The sequence below is a fragment of the Rosa chinensis genome, chromosome 3 (assembly GCF_002994745.2).
Source record: "Rosa chinensis cultivar Old Blush chromosome 3, RchiOBHm-V2, whole genome shotgun sequence".
In the NCBI taxonomy this organism is placed as follows: domain Eukaryota; kingdom Viridiplantae; phylum Streptophyta; class Magnoliopsida; order Rosales; family Rosaceae; genus Rosa; species Rosa chinensis.
In genome coordinates this window covers 31338270-31358681 of record NC_037090.1, presented here as the reverse complement: position 1 = coordinate 31358681, position 20412 = coordinate 31338270, and the positions used below count along the sequence as shown (strand labels likewise).

At 36.3% G+C, this 20412-nt stretch overlaps 1 pseudogene; it reads right to left on the bottom strand.

Annotated features, from left to right (window-relative positions):
• Positions 1-3274: 3274 nt before the first annotated feature.
• LOC112194440 lies at positions 3275-17747 on the bottom strand (annotated as a pseudogene).
• Between the last annotated feature and the right edge of the window lie 2665 nt (positions 17748-20412).

Genomic DNA, 20412 nt, shown 5'->3' with positions numbered 1-20412 from the left:
TGATCCGTGTTGCTGGTAGTGTGGAGATCCCAGGGAATCTGTGTTGCATGTCTTGTGGAATTGTCTGAATGCCAAGAAAGTGTGGAAGAAGACTTTTCTGAATGGTGTATACAGAGTTTGGCAGGAGCCATCTTTCTTTGACCTTGTGCATCACGTTTTATCTACTGCTACTGGGAGTGAGTTTGATTTATTTTGCTCTGTGGCTTGGTGGATTTGGAAGAATAGGAATCTCCATTGACATGATGAGAAGACTGTGGATCCCAATGAATTGATTTGCTTAGCTTGGGATTGGCAGCTGTAACATATGAACACAAGAAATCCAAGGCAGAATGTGGATGCTGCACAAAGACAAAATAGTGTGGAATGGTCACCACCTCTAGTGAGAACACTTAAACTTAATTTTGATGGGGCCTGTGATGTGAAAAGAGGAGTATGTGGTCTGGGTGTAATATTCAGAGACTATTAGGGGCATTTAAAAGGTGCACTTGCAGTCCCACAAGTAGGCAATCTTCCTCCAAGATCTGTGGAGGCTTTTGCACTTTTACATGGTCTTCTATTTGCAGCACATGTTGGCTTCACCAACATTGATATTGAAGGGGATGCGCTCTTAGTCATTAATACTCTACATTAGGGCTATCAATGGGTCGTGTCGGGTCAAGTTACGTATCGTGTCATAAAATACAAACTCAAACTCAACCCATTTAATAAAGGTGATGCTATTCACACACCCATTTTTTCTATTCACACACCCTCTCTATTTTTCTAATATTTTAATTCAATTATTTTTTACAAGTTACCCTAACTATCCTCCCTTATAATTATGTTTCTCTTTTCTTTTATCTGTTTGGCAAGTCAATCATGAATCAAACATCATTATGCAATAAATCAATTTTTTTTACCTATAAATGAAGGAAAAATAATACGTTCATTAAGTGGAATGACCTGTATTATTAGACGAGGAATATACTTCCCAGGTAATTACGTTCATCCAACTGAATCTAAATTGCAAAGTTTGTCCTCATACAAATAGGAGAGGTAAGAATCATGCTTTACTCCCTCGTTGTCTCGGGTTCCAATATTGCACCTAGCTTACTAGAGTTTCTTGTCTCTTATAGATTGGCAATAAGCCATTTTCAAACATAGTCTGAAATTTGAGAAATTTGTAGGTACAAAAAAATAAAGGAGTATAATTCAAAATTAATTGTTTGAATAAGACTAACCTAAGGGGATAGACAAATGTAGACACACGCATAATCAATAATATGAACTCTCAATATAATGTATTTTAGATAATTGTATTGAAAGAACACTCACCCATAAATAATAAGAATGTATTAAGCAAGGCTGAGGACAAATTTTGCAATTTAGATTCACTTGGATGAACGTAATTACCTAGGAAGCATATTCCTTGTCTAATAATACAGGTCATTCCACTTAATGAACGTATTATTTTTCCTTCATTTATAGGTTAATTTTTTTTTTTGATTTATTGTATAATGATGTATTGATGTTTGATTCATGATTGATTTGCCAAATAGAAAAAAAGGAAAAAAAATCAGAATTGCAACAGAGGGTAGTTAGGGTCATTTTTAAAAATAAAATTGAATTAAAGTAATAAAAAAATAAAGGGGTGTGTGAATAGAGAAATTGGGTGTGTGAATAGGACCACCCTTTAATAATCGCGTCAAAAATTTAAACTCAAACCAAACCTATTTATTAAACGGGTTACCCGTTTCCAACCCGCTTAACTCATTTAATAAATAGGTCGTGTCGTGTTAGACAAAATAACTCATTTAAGGGTTAACAATGCGACCCATTTAACTAAAAAATACAAAAATTAATTAAATTCACTAAAAACTCCACAAGACGAAGAATATAAATAATTATATGTACTGCATAACTAATTAAATCCAATAATTATAAAGCAAAATATTTCAAATTGTCTAATGGGTCATGGCGGGTCGACACATGGCCAACCCGCTTTATTTCGTGTAGGTTTCGAGTCGTGTTATCAGGTTGTGTCAGAGTTGACAGCCCTACTCTACATGAGAGTTCAGAAGATTTAAGTTATGAAGTTCATTTAATTGATGAAATTATGTTATTAATTCAGTCATTTCCTAGTTATAATAGCCACTTTGTGAGACGGGAAAGTAATAAAGTTACCCATCGTTTAGCAAAAGAAGCTTTAAAAGTTAGTCAACTGTTACTTTATTTAGAGTTGGGGCCGGTTTGGCTTCATCAGTTTTCTGTCAGTATGGATCTCCAGTGTGAAGTCTAGTTGGGTCAATGATTTTGTAGGGGTCACCATATCGGTGTGCTTTTATAGATTATTCATCCACAACTCATTCTCATTGTATTCCATTCATTTTAATGAAGTATTATTTGATTAAAAAAAAAATCTCAATAAAAAGCTAATGGTTATCCATAATTAACTGCTCAGTGGTGTTCACCTGGTCAGTTGCTGACCAAAAAATTTATGCTCAATAACCCTTAGATTTACATCAAAGGGTAGAAAACAAAACACCTCAACTTAATAATAATTCTCTATGCCATTGGATTTATATCCAAAGGTGGTTGAGTATTATTTTCTTGACTGACCAGGTGAACATTTTCGATTAACTGCTATGGTGGGCAATTCCAATTACGTTGTTCTAGGCCTCAACAAACTTTTTCTTTGTTGCATATGGTTTCAGTCTTAGCCAAGAAGATCTGCCCAGCAAAGATCAAAACGTCGATCAAGCCAAACGATATGTAATCAATAAGCCCCAGTCCCCAAATGAAGTTTCCGTAAGAAATTACAACGGTTCTTGTTGCCTAATTGCTCCTTGATGAGCACATTTTATATCAATGTTAACAATGCTGATATATCTAATTAATAGTTAGCATATCAACAGTCATAAAATTGGGAAGTTAAAAATGCTGAAGAGGATACGGACCACAAATTTTTTGGTGACATTGGACTCACAATTAAAGAATTGCACGCAGTCGTTCTTGATATAAACTTGAATTCTAAGTAAAAGAATAAAAGCCAAAAAAAAAAAAAAAAACACAGTAAATCTTGAAGTTCTGAATTGATTTACATATATTAGATCCATTGAAAAGTTTTAGAATATTTGTCTCTTGAACGGATTGCCCTATACTACATATATCAGCATGATTGAACCTGAGATATACTATCGGATCGAATACAATAACATTTAATAGTTGCAGCTACATATATCCAACGTCCACAAATATCTCATGATAGATATACAATTAATTTTGTTTTTCTAATCTAAAACCACTTTGATCTTTCATCCATATTGTCTTCCGCCTCCTCCGCGCCGGAACTTGTGTAATTGATGGTGTTGTCAGAAATGGAACGCTGGGTGCATGAGGTAATCTGCAAATCTGGTCTAGCAGCTTATTCCTCATCTCCACCAACTTTTCAGGTTTGTTCAGGTTCTTCATGTCACATGTGTCAATATGAAGAGTGTAATTTGGACCAAAATAATCATGGTAGTCGTTGTCAGGCAACTGATCATCAAGTTCCTCTCTAATTGCTACTGCCGTCTCATAACACCAGCAACGAACAACATTCTGAATCGTATAACCTGCCCCGCCCAAGACCATCAAAGGGACATTAAACGATCTAAGGAAACGAAGACAATCCGCATGGCCTTTGATAGACAAGTTGAAGCACCCTAACCTGTCCCCGGTTAGCGAATCTGCCCCAGACTGAAGAACAACAGCCTCCGGTTCATACATCTCCATCACTTTTCTGATTACGGGACGAAATAACCAACGAAAATCCTCATCATCTATTCCATCGTTCAGGGGTACATTCAAAGAATAATTCTCCCCAAGTCCCACTCCAATGTCTTCAAGTTGCCCGGTCCCCGGAAAGAAATCACCAAATCTATGGAAAGACACTGTCATGACCCTATCAGTGGAGTAAAATGCTTTCTCAACTCCATCTCCATGGTGCACATCAATATCGATATAAAGAACACATCTATGAACCTTGAGGATCTCAAGAATTCCTAGTACAATGTCGTTGACATAACAGAACATCGAGGCTGCGGCCATCTTTGCATGGTGAAGCCCACCGGCCCAATTGATGGCGATATCAGCATGTCTGAGATTGAGCTTGTGAAAATACAAGGACATAATGTGCTTTTCTGGAAAATGGGGATTGCAGTGTACAGATCAATCCTTACTGAGCAGCAAAAACCAAAATTAACAAACAGGACACCAGATTTTGGTTACGCAGTGAAAACCTCAACTATGAGATTAAAAACACTGCGGGACTCTTACTCTTGAGAGGCCAAAATAAAAATCATCTTATTATGAAGGATATGTTCTTTTACAGACTTAAATAGCACTAGCTCGGCTACAATGTTTAGACAAAATCTATTACAAAGTTTGTCTTCCTTCTTGAACTCCTTCTTCACTTGAACGATCACCAAATATCGCTCTCCTTTCTTCACAACCTCTCTACTGATCTCAAGAGAAGTTATGCATATGAAACACTAGGCCAATAACCTTAACATACAACACTTTTTACACAACGAAAAAAAAAAATTCGTTGTGTGATGTGGGATAGTGAATCACACAACATGTTTACTAAAGTTACGTTGTCTAAGCTGGTTAAAATTCTGAAAATTTTTTTTAGAAGGTCATTGCACAACGGTTACAAGAATAATCTGTTGTGTGAATCAAAAAAAAAATGCAGCGGATTTCCCTCCTAGATGGACTCATATTTGGCTCCAAATTGTACCCTAGATGCCACTAAATTGTACAACAGTTTAGTTACTTGTGTTGTAGGAGTGTACTTGCAAATCATCATACAATGATTTTTAATGTGCCGTTGTGCAAGTGAGTGGCAAAATTTGGAGAAGTCTCCAAAATGGCATTCATTCTCTCCCCAAAACGAGTAAATTTGGCTTCAATGGTTTGTTATGCTTGCAAGTTCCTACAACACAATGAACTATTCTATTGTGTGATTGAGAAATATCTAACCTCAGCGCCAAAACTGAAATTTTGACTGCATAGGCGGGAAATTTCCATCTTTGTTCCCTCAGGTTTGCTACACTTCAGACAACATATATAACTCTATTTGTTGTCTGAGTAATTAAAAGAAATAAAAATTAATGCGTGGTGCCTTATACAACTCGAGGGCACCATTACACACACTTTCGTTTTTCAAGTCTAAGAGCAAAACCCAGAGCCTTTCTTCACTTCGAGCAAAATCCTGAGCCTTCCATCTCTCACTCCCACTTTGGCCTTAGAGAGTTTTCAGCTAAAAAACTTCCAGCTCTTCCTCCCTCACTGCTCTCTCAGATCGATCTACAAACCAACAACTAAAGCTGAGTCATGTGAAGTTCTTCGAGGAAAGAGAGATTGAAGCGTAGAGAATAAAAGAGTACCAAGAGAGAGAAAGTAGATCTGGTTTCTCCATCTTCGATCTCTGAACATCATCCAGCAACATCGCCTCCACCAATGGACTCTTTGGCCTCCAATTAGTTGACTAAGGCTGTGTTATCCGACGACACCGAAGGTCAGCGGCATAGCTTTGATTTTCTTGTGATCTTTCTTCTTTTGTAATTCGATCTTTCGTCTTCTCTACCCAAAGGAGAGGCTACAGCGGCGGCAGTGGCCGGGGAAGGAGCCCGCCGAGGAAGCGCAGGGAGCATAATACTGGAAGCCTTTTGGTCCAGAACGGAAGAGCTATGTAGTTGACGCAAGAGATTTGGGCTTGTTCGGGATGTCTACGTTCCCAAGTATTACTACACTGGGTGAGCTTTACTTTTGCAGCTTTGCTAGTTATGATTTTGATTGAGAATTAGTCGAAGCTTGCTGTAATGGACAAGGGGGTGTGTTGGTTTGAACTTTGAAGTTAAAACAAGACCAAAGTTGAAATCTTTGGTATTGTGTGTTGGTTTTTGAACTGAAAGATAATTGGGAGTTATAGAATGGCTGAATTCCAAGTAGTATATATGATCTGAGTGTTTGATTCTTTGATGAAAAGATTAAAGCTTGATAATGTAACTATTAACTATTTCTTCTTGCTCTGTGATTGGGGAAATGCTTGACCTGATGATGACTATTTGGCTGTTAATTTCTTGGAAATATTCTACCTTTGTAGAATATAGATTAAATCATGAGATTACTAGTGAAGACTAGTGATGGTAAATGGGGTGAGCATTTGATATAGCTGGGACTATTCTACTGTAAGTCTGTATTTGCTTTATTTGTTTTAGTTCTTCTCCTTCTTGGGATAGACACCTCTGTGTTTGCTAAGAGAGGTATCTACTGTGGGACTCTTTGACATGCTTCCTTACAAATCTGTTTCAAGATAATAAGAAGATGCATATGTCCCCCATAAAAGGCTCGTAGAAGCCATTGGTATAAAACTAATAGTGACAGGACCCACCCCGAATTTCACCCTGAAACCCGAGGTGGCCCTGTGGGGCCCACCTTAGGGATAACCCTACCAAAAATTCGGCAGAGTCACCTCTAAAATGGACTACCCAAAAACCTGTAAAACACACTAAACACTTCAAGCAAACCAACCTTATACTCCTGGAGCCACCCTGCTCCCAATTACCAACAACTCCACTTTCACAAAACACAAAACTCAAAAATACTAATCCCAAGGTTATGCAGAGCAATACTACAATACACAGGGATATAACAGAAGAGTAAAGGATCAAGTGATCCTACACTGCGGAAGTAGTGACAACTATGCCTCAAATATCATGTACGCCCGACCTCCACTAATTCGCCTGCAAACTGGGCATTAGAAACCGAAAGGCCCAGGGGAAAGTAGACGAAAAACGTTAGCGTGAGTGGACAAAAATAAACAATTTAAAGGAAAAAAATGATTTCCTACTTTCCCACAATTATTCTCTTTAATAACCGATGCACGCAACAATTAGAAAAATACATTTAGCTTTAAATCCAAGAATTCCAAAACGATAAATTGACTAGCCTCGCTAGTCGCCACATTCGAAAACTATATCGTAAAACCGAAATCTCATTTCTCAAGAAAGTAAGACCAGCCCCGCTGGCAACAGTGAAAAACGGACTAGCCCCGCTAGTCAAATAAAGATAAAATATGGGGAAGAAGTTTCACCATACAAAAGAAGGGAGCCTTATTGGCTCGGGTCGGAGTGTCCCACACTCTAGAGCATCCCATGCTCTCCTCTACTCACCTACAAACACATAGTAAGTAGGGAGGAGTACTAATAGGCTAGCCAGTAATATAATATATATATATAACGACCCTGGGTATGGTGGTTAAAAACCGATAAATCAATAAAGCTTCCCCATGTCCCACGTATAAAGACAACACGGGTACGATTCCCAACCGTACCCGGAAATACTCAAAGAGTCGTATAAATTAACAGCGTGTCCCACACGCTAAAGAAATAAGTAGATTGTCAATGAGGCATTCCCAATGCCAAAAATCGAATAAATAAACAAGAATTTATTCCATCGAAATCCCATTTCGAAAATCTTTCAGAAATCACAAATCGACGATTATAAAGATAATATAAACAGTATAAATCTCGAAAATCACATCGAAAATCAATTCGTCGAAAATCAACATCATTTATAAATTCGAATCCGAGCATAACAACTTCATAACCAAAACTCACAACCGGTATAGAACTTAAATACTTCATGAGAATCATTATTTAAAAGTAAATCCATGAGATAATTCGCAATTAACTTTATATGCTCGGAAAATACGTTAATAAAATAGAACATGCTTTAATAAAATAAATGCATGCATCACTTATTTAAAACAAACGTCCACTCACAGTACTATTGGGCAACCACGCAGACGAGTTCCTTCATCTAACCGTAGCTCGCGACATTGCCCTGTACACAATTATATTTCCGTAAACGGCAATCCGATAAAATAATTACGAACTTAAACGAAATCCGAAAATCCCTATCTCCAATACTTCTCAAATTCAACCCGAATCTCTTCCACAATTCTAATTCCTCAATTTACATATTCCAAAAAGAAAACGAGGGAAATCCGACGGCCGGATTTCCCATAATTCCACCACAAAACTCCAAACTTCGAAAATTCACAAACAATTCCAAACTCCTCCAAAATTCACCAAACTTCACATATATGCTCTATGATAATTATAAAATTTAACTAGCCAGAAATTGAAATTAAAAAGCTACCCTAGCCGCCGTTACAGCCGCCCACAGTGGCGGCGCCGCCGCCACTGCCACCAACTCCAATGGACACCAAAATTTAACAGCGGCACCTACTCAACACACTGATTAATCTTCTCAACTACAATATTCCCAAATTATACCTGAAACCTGTCGAAATCAACCGGCCAAAATTTCCCAGAAAATCAAGAACCCTAGATTTTCGATTCAGCCTCTACACTTCAAATCGTGGTTCGAGGCTAGGGGCAAAATGATCTCCGTGGAAAACCCAAGCTTCGACGGCAAGATGGTGACCGGAGGTGGCCGGAATCGCCTGAAATCGGCAAAAGTACCCAACTGCCACCGTAGCTTCCTCCGCTCCAAATCGAGGTTTTCCGGCCAAATCGTCGTGAAATACCTCCACAAACGTGACAAGGGGAAGAAACCGAGCTTGGGGGTGGCCGGATTGTGTCCTGGGTCGGCCGGAGGAGGAAGAAACGGGAGGGGGAAGAAATCGGCCGAGAGGGGAGAAAGAGTCGGGGAGAGAGAGAGAGAACTTACCCGGTTGGGTAGGTTTCTGAAAATAGAAATCTACCAACAGTAAATTTCCATATATATATATAACTTACCATGAACAGTAATTTCTACATTTTTGGCCATAACTCTCACATACGAAGTCCGATTTTACGTACCACATATGCACGCGCTCGGTTTAACGTCTCCTACAACTTTCATGAAGAACATTTCCTCAAATTTTGACCCGAACAAAAAGTCAACTTTTAGGGCCACTAAAAGTACTAAACCGAAAGTAAAAGTGAAAGTAAAGGTCGTTTACCGTCCAAATGACTAGTAAACCGGTGAATTTAGGTTCGGGACGTTACAAATAGTGTGGATCTCAATGATGTGTTGGATCATCTCTCTATATATAAATATATGTTGATACATATGATAGCTTCTACACCAATTTTAATGTGATGAATACGCTCGCATCAAAGAGCTTGATGAAGTGAAAGCTTCTACAAAATCTGTCTCATCAGAACATCGTGGTGAGTAGAACCTTGTTGCATCTTTTCAGTTCTTGAAGTCTATCATCAGTTTTCTGATGTTCTGGTTTTTCAGACATATTTGGGTTTTTCAGGGAGCAAATATCCTTGGTGATGTTAAAGGGCCCATTAAACTTACAGATTTTGGATTTATACAAAAGTGAATGCAAGGATGGAAGGATAAAAGTGGTCGGGGGTGACAATATTGAAGGGCTTCTGATATCTCCTGAGCCATTGGCTTTAAATACTTGTAATTTTACTTCATATTGCATGTGATATCCTTGTATATTATTTTTTAATCATAAGCTTTATAGAAAACTCTTATATCTTGTGCAGTTAATATATTAATTTTCTGTGCAGAGGTGCACTACAACTCAATTTATCCTAAGAAGGTAAATGTTTTCATTTTCATGTACATGTGTAGTTCGCTGTATTGAGTAAATTTGAATTGCGGCAGGGGATAACTTGATAAGCTAAAGTCAACTAGAAATGAGTAATACTCTAATATGGATGGTGTGTCCACTTAACTTCTATAATACGTGGACTTGTTGAATATATCTAGACATAACTAGATTTTAATAGGATTACTTTTCTGAAGGTAGCTCCCTCATTTATGCCTTAAAGCTTCATTATCCCTAATGCTTCACTTACTGTGTTTTGTTTTGTTTCAGGTACACCCTCACATTTGAAAAAGTTGAGTTGATACTGCTTTGTAAAAGCTGAGGCATAATTACTAATTTTCTTGTCAATTTGAAAGCACATTCAGGCTTAATTATAGATTTTATCTTAAGTGCAAGTTTGGTGGCAGATTAAATATAGAATTGAAGAAAATAACAAGATTTACTTTTCTTAGTTACTGTTTGATACTATAGACGATGAGGTAAGTAAACTGTTCCGTAGGCACTTTAGATACTTGTATGTTATCTGCTGCTATACAATTTGTTGATGGTCTTGATCTAATTACAATTTTGCACAATTGTATCCTTTTTTTTTTATGGCTGCTGTCATTGTATGTTTCCTTCTAATTTCAGCTTTTCAATATGATAATTTGATAAATACAACTGTCATTTGTTGAAACTGTCATTTGTTGAAATCAAATGAAGACATGCATGTTGCATTTGATGAAAGTGAAGAACAAGCACAAGCTGCATTAAGTGATATCATCTCTTGGGTGTTTATCTGCTTTATTTTTTTTTTTTTTGTTAAATTTAGTAGTCCATACAATTATCATCTTATTATGGCTTTCTTTGTAACTTTTCTGTAAAGGATCCTTCTTGAGTGCAAAAAGGTGCCTTCCTCCTGGAGACATGTTTACCTTAAGAAAATTTTGGAGCAGAAAACCTTTCCCAAGAAAGTTGTATATTTATTAGCATGTTTTGTTTTTGGGACTTAGAAATTACATAGACATTCTAAATGCAGCCTTCCATAATGAGATTGTAATAACACAGTTGACTGTAAATAATGTCCATTTCGCTTTTGGATGGGTACTATGTTGTTTGCTAAACATTGTTAGCTGTAGGAGTAAGTGATTTGATTGTTTGTGAACTCTTAAATTTATCTTTGGGGTGATTTTGGCTGATGATTTTGATTTGCAGGTCTCTCTCTCAAAACTGACTAGCCTGGAATTAAGGCCACATGCTATTGAGAGTTGTTATCTGTCAAAATATCAGGTTGTTTCTATCTGCTGATTTCATGTTATGCGTGTTTGTTTGTTTGATCAATTGAAACTTTTAGCTATGATAGAGTAAGTGGGTTGTTTACATCTGCTGATTTCATGTTATATATGCTTATTTGTTTGTTTGATCAAATTGTATTATTTGTTTGTTATGCTTACACATATATTATAGCTCTGCTTCTCTTAGTGTACAAGGCTTGGTAATGTTACCTTGCAATGTTTTCTTCTATTTTAACTTTAATTAGTTTGAATCATTCCTTCATAACCTTGAATTTTGCTTATTCTATTTGCAGGTTTGGGAATATCTAGTGAAATGTTGCCTAAAGAGTCACTAAGTGATCACGCATGGAATACCAAGCAATGAAGCAAAATATATTTTCTTTCATCATGTAAATTCAGCTAGCTAGGAAACTTTATAGCAATGACATGTTACTTGGATTCAATATTTGGTGGATATATTGGAATTTTATTGATGTATCACATTGCTTTTGGCGTAAATATTAATCATTGTTCATTGGATAATGATTTCAAGCACTAATATAGTAAACTTCACACAATTAGTCATTGTTCATTAGGTAAAATGGAGCATTATTATCAATGCACAAAATCCAGAAAAGACGATTATCACACAACAGAATTTCTAATATTCACACAATGAATCCTTATATAACATGCAACGGTTCTAACAAACATACGTTGTCTGATTTACAATCACACAACTGTAATAACTAGAATACGTTATCTAAAACTAACACACAACAATAAAATTTCCAAAAGTGAAGTGTGAGGATAACTCATACAACAGAGAAAATAAAATGCTGTTGTCTGATTCGCCTTTCATACAACGGCTCGGAAATAACTTTCGTTGTGTGAATGATGCCAATGACATGTGCAGCATGACTGCGCGGCAACTGTGGCTGCCATCTGCCGAGAGAAGGCACAACAGTTTTAACCAAATAAGTGTTGACTGTTTGTGATTCACACAACGGGTTTCCACCGTTGTGCCATTTTTCATCACACAACGCTCCGATACACAACGGAGATTGTCCAAATCACACAACGAATTTGGTCCGTTGTCTGTTCGCTTTTTTGGCCTAGTGAAACAATGATCACGAACACTTAAACATGGACCAAGTGTTTTTACTCTTGTGAAGATTTTATCTTAGGCAAACAAGCGAGACTCACCAACTAATTCTTACGTTCCTAGATACATGCCTATTGACTGTGTATATTTCTGAATATATGAAAGCCCAAGATTCTACCATAATTCTCTTTTAATTAGGAAAGAAACTTTCCATATAAGAAATCCAATAAATCTTAAGGAAACTCAATTAGGAATAAACAAGTCCTAAAAACCCTAGGACATTAACACCACTATTTTAACAATCAGAAAAATCTTTAAAAACGTAAATAAATTAAACCTAAAACCTACTTTCCAAAATCGGACTCTACATGAAACTGACTACTGACTCGGGGATTGCAACACATGTTGCAATCGGGGATTGCAACACATGTTGCAATCCCATGCTTATGCAGATGCATTTACCTGATTCTCCGAGATCAGTAAAGGGACTCTGTCATAACTTTGTATGGGAATCCCAATACGACAGGTACAAGAATTGTACCTACAGCGAGCTTGGCAGCGACGCCAAGAGAGCCGCCGGCAGAGGCCTGACAAAAGCCAAAAAGGTCATCGAATACGGGACAGTCATGATCACCTATGTTGAAGCGTTGAAGCGCTCCTTGTGGTGAGAAAAGGGAGTATCATTAAGGGTGTTGGGGGAGACGGAGGCGAGGAAGTCGACGTAGTCATCGTAGTGGAATTGGCGCAGGTCGTCGGTGGTAGCCGGGAAAGGGCAGTTGATGTCCGTTTTACGGTGAAGGCCGTTGTTGACGATGAGGTTGTGGACCATCTCGATGCGGTGGGGTTTCATTGGATGGACATGGCCGTAGTAGTGCAGGCCGATAGTTGGGTCGTAGAAATAGCTCTCTCTTCTCTTTCTGGCGTCTAGTCTTGAAGGCAGTGAAGCATCACTTGTAGACTCTATTTCCTGCTAATCAGGTATATCTAAAATATAATTATGATCGAGTTTGTGTCTTCCATCAACGATCTCTTTATAAAGTGCAACACACTAATCCCTTAATTTCCTATAGGGTGTAGGTTCCTTTTGGATAGAAATCCTTTTCCTACCAGGATTTTGATCTACTTTTTCTGGATAAAGCAAATGTTTAATCCCTGGCTGTTCCTACAGGAGATCTAGAACGATATTGAAATTATGCCTCGGCAAGAAATGAGCTTTTTTCCAACTGAAATTTTGAGGTAAAGAGAATGAGAATGATAATGGGTTAGCTTTGAAATTGAGAAGGGTAATGTAGGAGTTGACAAGAAAGTGGAATCTGCCGAGTTGTGTTGGAATTTTCATGGCAATGTGAAGGCCGACAAGGTAAGGATGTTCCTCTATCTTTATCTGTATAATTACAAATGCATTTAGAGGTAATATTCAGCTAGTTGATGATGATTTATTTTATTTTTTGTAACAATTGATGATGATTCTAAAACTGTGAGTTTGAAGGGGTTTGTAAATGTAAAGTACTATGCATATAGGTTTGTAGTGAAGTAGACCAAGTCACCAAACTAGCAAATTGTCTTGATTCCCTTCACTATTATTCAGTGTGCAAGGTTGCTCACTTGCTCTACCTTTATTATGGAGCACTATGAAAGTATTAAGTATATAGATATTAGGATAGATTTTGTTTACTTTTGCTTTTTCATTACTTATTTGATTATTGGAAACAAGCAAAATAGCAAATATAGAATGGCTAGTTCTCAAATAAACTTAGGCCCAGTTTGGGATTGATTTTGGACCTGCTTTTGGGGGTGCTTCTGCTTTTCAGGTTATGGTATGGTGTTTGGTAAATTCTCTAGAAGCTACTTTTGGTCCAAATAGCTTCTCACGGAAGCTAAAAGTGAGAAGCAACCCAGGCCCAACTTTTGGATTCTGCTTCTGTGAAAAACACGGAGTGAATAGTGTATGTTAAATTTACCAAATGACCTATTATGTCCTCATCATTTTCTAACAATTACATTGAGCCAATAGGGTTGCTTTTAGCGTCTCCATTCTCTCTTCCCAGCCTCCTTTGCCGTCAACATATCTTCCCAGCTCTCATCTCCCACATCTTCAAAGCTTCGCCATATTTTCTCTCTCACCGTCTCTCTCTCTCTCTCTCTCTCTCTCTCTCTCTCTCTCTCTCTCTCTCTCTCTCTCTCTCTCTCTCTCTCTCTCACTCAAACTCAGCAGCAAATTGAGCCGAAAGTGATGAATTGATTCAGCGAATCAAACTCCACTGTCCACTGTAAGTCCTCTCCTTCTCCAGCCATATATCTTTCCCCAAATTTATAGTATATTGCTGAAGCTGCTTCGATTCACTGCGCTTCTTATTCTTTCTCTCCTCTAAAGTTCTTACTTTTCTCTATATGCGTCCCCTGTAGAACAAGTAGTAACAGATCGAAACAAAAGCTGCAGCCCTGTTTCTAGATTTGGTCAATTTGTGGTATTTTGGGTACTAAATTTCAGCAGGGAGAGACAGGGTAAGTAAGAATCACTCTTTCAATTCAATTCCAGTCCCTCCACATTTTCGTAGTTTGATTTCATTTCTCTGATTATGATGCTACCTGGATTTTTTTTTTTGGCTACTGATTCGTTTATATGTATATATTTCAACCTTTGTATATTAGTGTCAAACTTAAAGCCTTGCACAATAACGTGTGTTATGTGTGACAATGGTTGGGTTGATGACTTGATTCCACAACAAATATGGTTGAACATCATAGAGTTCAATAATCCTTTATTTTTCTTACCACATTGAGTATAATATTTTCTTATTGTTTCTAATTCAAAAATAAGCATTTTTCCAAATGCAATACACTTTCGATTGCCTGGTAAGTGGTGACATACATTGATACAAAATGTAGTATCAGCTTGAGAGAAAGAGAGAGATAGAGAATAGTAAAATACTCACTAAGAAACAACAAACAATGAAAAACTTCTGAACATAGAAGTATGCACTCAAGCAATGAGATGTACACAAGAAAGCCAAAAATGGATGACACTCTTTCAATTCAATTCCAGTCCCTCCATATTTTCGTAGTTTGATTTCTTTTCTTTGATTATGATGCATCCTGGGAATTTTATTTTTTTTTGCTACTTGTTTGTTTATATGTATATATTTCAACCTTTGTATAGTAGTGTCAAATTGATATATTCTGGTCCCTAGTTCCAATTACAAATTGGTCATTGAATCCTATGGTTTGAAACAAAGGATATATCTACATAAGAAGACTGTTGATGCACCTGCTGAGTGGTGAGAATCCAAAATTCAGGTTTGTATTTTTCCTTCTCTGCTTGTGGTTTTAATTTTTTTTTTCCTAGAATGAATTTTGTTTCTTTGTTTAGTTTTAAGTGCATCAAGCTGCACTGTGGTCTGTGATGCTAAGGTTTGTTGTTGAAAGTGTGGTCTGTGATGATGTTCATTGTTAGTTGGTAGTTGATAATTGATGCTAAGGTAGGTACCTGAGGTGGTATAATCAAGTCCTTTGCATGAAGGCTAATATTAGTTATTGTTCTCATAAATAGAAACTGGTAATCTAGTATGGTGCTACAAATACATAATTGAAATGTAATTTAATATATGCATTCGGTTTTACTGACAATTACTTCCCCTTCCTTCTCACCCCCTGAAGCTAGAAAAAAAGAAGATCTGGTCTTCAAGTTTGTTTTATTTGATTGGAGATATATCTATTGTTTGCATTTGCTGGAAATCTTTGTGATCAATATTATTATAAATTTATAAGTAACAATCTTCTCTTAGTTATTCCTACAATGGCTCTTCATAACTACATAAGAAGATATGCTCAACAAGATCGTGATTTTGATGAAAGTGAAAATTACTCAAGTGAAGACAACAATGAAGAGATGGAAGACAATGCATATGAAGAAGATGGTCCGGGAAGACAAGAGATGGAGGTCTTAAGAAATACAATTGCACAAAGTCTAATGAATGCATCTATTTAACATGTAGTTGCAAAGTTGTATTGACTTTAATACATTTTGTGTAATGTTTCCTGTTGACCATGGTGGCGGAATGTTTTGTGTAATATTCTCAACTCATTTGTATAATATTTAAGGGTTTAATGTAATCTTTTATTTGATCCAAGCAATATATAAGCAAACAAATTACAAAAAACTAAAATTGCTTATATAATTTGTAGAACTAATATACATATTGAGATAAAAATGATGAATTGATAATTTAAACAAGTGTACAAGGACAATACATGAGAAATTATTTAATTTGGTATAGTTACATAATCATAAAACAAAGTTATTGTTATAAAATAGGAAGAAGATGAAGAGAGAATAGTAGGGAGGAAGTAGAAGTATTCTCATTCAATCTCATTAGCCTCCTTTAAATAGAGGTAGAGTTTACATCAAAGTACACAACTAATGAGTATTTACGTGGACAACCATATAGATAATAATATTTACAACACTTCCCCTTGGATGTCCACTAATGAATGATGATATTGGATGCGCTTATTGTTGCCTCTTTAAAAACCTTGCCAGGTAACAAAAACCCAGTGGGACAAAAATAACCCTGGTCGAAGGACAAAAAGAGCACAAATCGCATATGTCCTAGGTAGCATACTTCTGGATGCTCCCTCTGGTGAGAATCTTCCCCTGATGGTTGCAAGCCTTAATTATGTATGCGATAAGCTACATGTACCATGTATAGTGGTTTGATGTGTCTATCACTGAAGTGAGACCATGTGTGCTTTGCATATAGGGGCTCATCACAAATTTTCATACCTGCAAAGGTTAAGCAATACTAACAAAGCTAGACGATTTTCAATAATCCTTACCTCATATGATAAGGTTAGAAACAATCTCATATGCTCAAATTCATACACAAAGTAATAACTAAACAATATAAAGAAATTGACACATTTAACTTTGTATAGTTTAAAACATTGAAAAATCATTATGGCATACCTAGCTACACATCAATATCTTTGTGTATTGATATGTCTCATACAGGTTCTTCAAGAGCTCTAAGTAATTCCTAACTTCGCGAAGTTAAAATATGTTGCAACACAATAATCATAATTCGAATTCGATAGAAGTCTCGTCATAGTACTCATTAAGGCAATGTAGATCTCGTTGACTATAACGAAATAAGCACATATGAGCTAGCTTTAGACTCTTTGATTCAATGAGTGAGCTTTAGGCTCTTTCAACCTTTCATGGACTTGCATTTGAATCATTCATTTATTTGAATCCCTTGAGGATTGATAAGCAATACGCTTATAATGACACCTTACTTTTGAGATTTTGCTTTTAGCAGTGTGTCTTTAAGATCTTCATAATATACGATGACAACGTGTCATAAATCTCTCGTCAATATAACAGCTACATGTAACACCGTACTTATAGAAAATTGTCATTCGTATAAGGGAATGTATTCATAATCTCATGTCTCTATAAATAGACACTGTCATAGTGATTTATCTTCACTTTAGTAAATACCCTTTTGTATCATGTAGGGTTAAAGGTCCAAGTATTTCATCATGTTTCAATTATTCAATTTCATTGGAATTGTCTCTTTCCAATTTGGCCAATAATATACTTTGTCGACATTCATGGTGAAACGTGGTATAGCATCCATACATCCCTTAAAGATTTTTGGTAGCTACCAAATGTAAATTATCATCGATGATCAACAATAATAGATCCCACACATTCTTATATGCATGCATTAGCTATAATAAGCTTATTGATATTGGGTACCCATGCCACTTCTAGGGCATACATTGTCGCTTTTAGGACAAGCATCTCTCATAGATAAATTATGTAGCGAATGTGGATCTTTTTACTTATAATCTCATATAGAGCACTATAGGGCTTGTATGATCTTCCCTTTTTAGGAGGTTAAAACTTTAGACCTGGTGGATATAATCCACACAAATTCACGCTGTTATTCAAATGACAGTAGTCTTTCCTCCCCCCAACGGTGGGAAGACTGTCTTATTTTGACCATGCTAAAAAAATGCATACAAAAATCTATCACTTTCTTTGGAGTGAAGATGTTCATTGGTTGGTGGCGAACCCAAACCAAGATTTAGGTCAAAACATGCTTTGTTCATTAGCATCAACCATATTGATTTATTATTGTATCACCAAGACATCATTTCCTAATGGCGTTCTTACACCCTTTGTATGTGTAGCCATATTAGGAGCTTTGATATTGTTTAATGACATTCTCTTCCGGAGAACCATGTCACTTGGATATACATGCATCCCACAAATCAAATGGGATCTAGATTGTTTGTGCTAATATGGTTGGTTTTAGGGACTTTAACCAAGCATGCATATGCCTTTGCATTAAGCATATAATTGTCACTTTGTTTTATCAATTCACTAAGGTATTTCTCAAAATCAAAATGAGACGGTGGATAAATATCTCACACAAATACATATTGTTCTTCATGAACAATATTTGTCCCCCTCATTGCAGGAGGATTGTCTCATTAAAATGACAACTCGCAAATTGCAACAAATAAACAATTTGCTTGTGAGTAAGGTTAGCAGTCATCAAAACTTGTAAGTGATTCCATGCAACATGGTCAACAAAGATGACGTAACTGGTCAAGCCAAAATAGTGTATTTGGTTCAATGAACTTCTTATTCATGACATTATATGCCTAAATTTATTGTATAAATTTGACATAGTCTATATCAGATAGCGGAAAAAAAAATTTCTCCAACCATATTTAAGGTACCTTGTACATCAATATTTCAAATTTGGTAACGTGATAGTAGCTCATTTGGAGTCATAGATCAAGATCTACAACTCTTGATATGAGTGTTACCTTAGCTTCAATAATCATTAATTGTGAAATACTAATAATTGGAATGGACCAACTTCATTTTGAACTGCTGGCCAAAATGATATATTCGAAATTTTGAGTTGAAAACTACAATCCATAATAAAAGAGTAACTTTATCACGTGGAGAATCTCAAGTTCACTGTCACGTATATATTTGTGTACTAATAAAGAGGGGAGAGACTTCAAGCCCTCATATAATTGGAGATCCAAGAAACTTGAGATTTTGATTTTTTTTCATTTTGTAACAACTTCTTGAGGAACATGATATTCTAAGATAATCAGATTAAGAAACATTTAGTTTCAATGGAAAACTCAAGAGGTTACAATAAATTTGTGAAATAACACAATAATGCTTTCAATTTGCTTATTGTAAGCAAAAGACATCAGGCATGTGAAATGAATCTCAATGTTCTTATTAGTCAATGCAATTTAATTTGACCAGTTCCATTTCGAAAGTGGCTTGATAATCATCCACCATATAGTGTACCATAGGCGACACACGCCTAATTTGGAATTTCCTCACATGTGTGGATGTTAGGGCATTATTTACATCGACTCCTGATTTCTCTCTTGCCATGATCCACTTCTGGTGGCATTTCATGGTATAACCATGTCAATCGGCTTTCTTACTATACAATGAGATCTATGAGACAGGGAGATTATACATCTCTAATAATATTGGGGGCACATAATGCAAAGGGACAATAATTTGCTCTTTTGGATCCATCAATCAGATATGTAAGATCTGAGATGATTGTTATATTAGCCCCATAAGCATAAGCCTCAGTAATGTTTTTTGGACACCATGGATAAAATTGCATTGCCTGAAAGTCACTCAAAACATAAGTTTGAAGATGACACAAATCAAATTTGCAACAATTGAAAAATAGATCTCATAGGATATACACAAAGCTTCTGGTTCGTGTTATATAGGTAAAACATGACGTTCAATTATTGTATTGTTGTTTGATGTAGATTAACATCAAATGCATTTTTGAACTTCTGGCCAAAATAATATACTCGAAATGTGGAGTTTAAACTTTATGACCATAATGAGTGAAGGACTTTAGATGGTCATCTAGTTAGTATGATCATTGAGGAACTTCATGTCCACATGTAATTAAGGATCAAGGAACTACAGGTTCTGATCTCTTTTAATTACAAAATCCACGATAACAAATTTGGGGTATACTCATACTCGTTTGTCATAAACCAACGGTTAAATATCTGCTTACTTTTAAATTAGTGTCAAAATAATCCCCTCAAAGCTTCAGGTTTGAGGTTGACCCAGCTATTCGATAAGTTGTCCATATGCTCGAAACTTAAGGTTCGAGTCTGCACAATTAGAACTTCAGGTTCTGAGGTGGAGTGAACTTATGGTATAGTAATTAATGTAAGAAAACAATAAGAATGCTTTAAGTAAGCATAAAAAAAAATGTATCAATCGACATATGAAAATTCAACTTCCAGTTTGAGTTGACATAAAGTCAAATAAACTATAAATGAATCATATGTGTAATCGAAGCTTCAAGTTCGAATTTTTTTTCTACGAACTGCAAGTTCGAAGATTTCGTAATTTGAACTTCGGG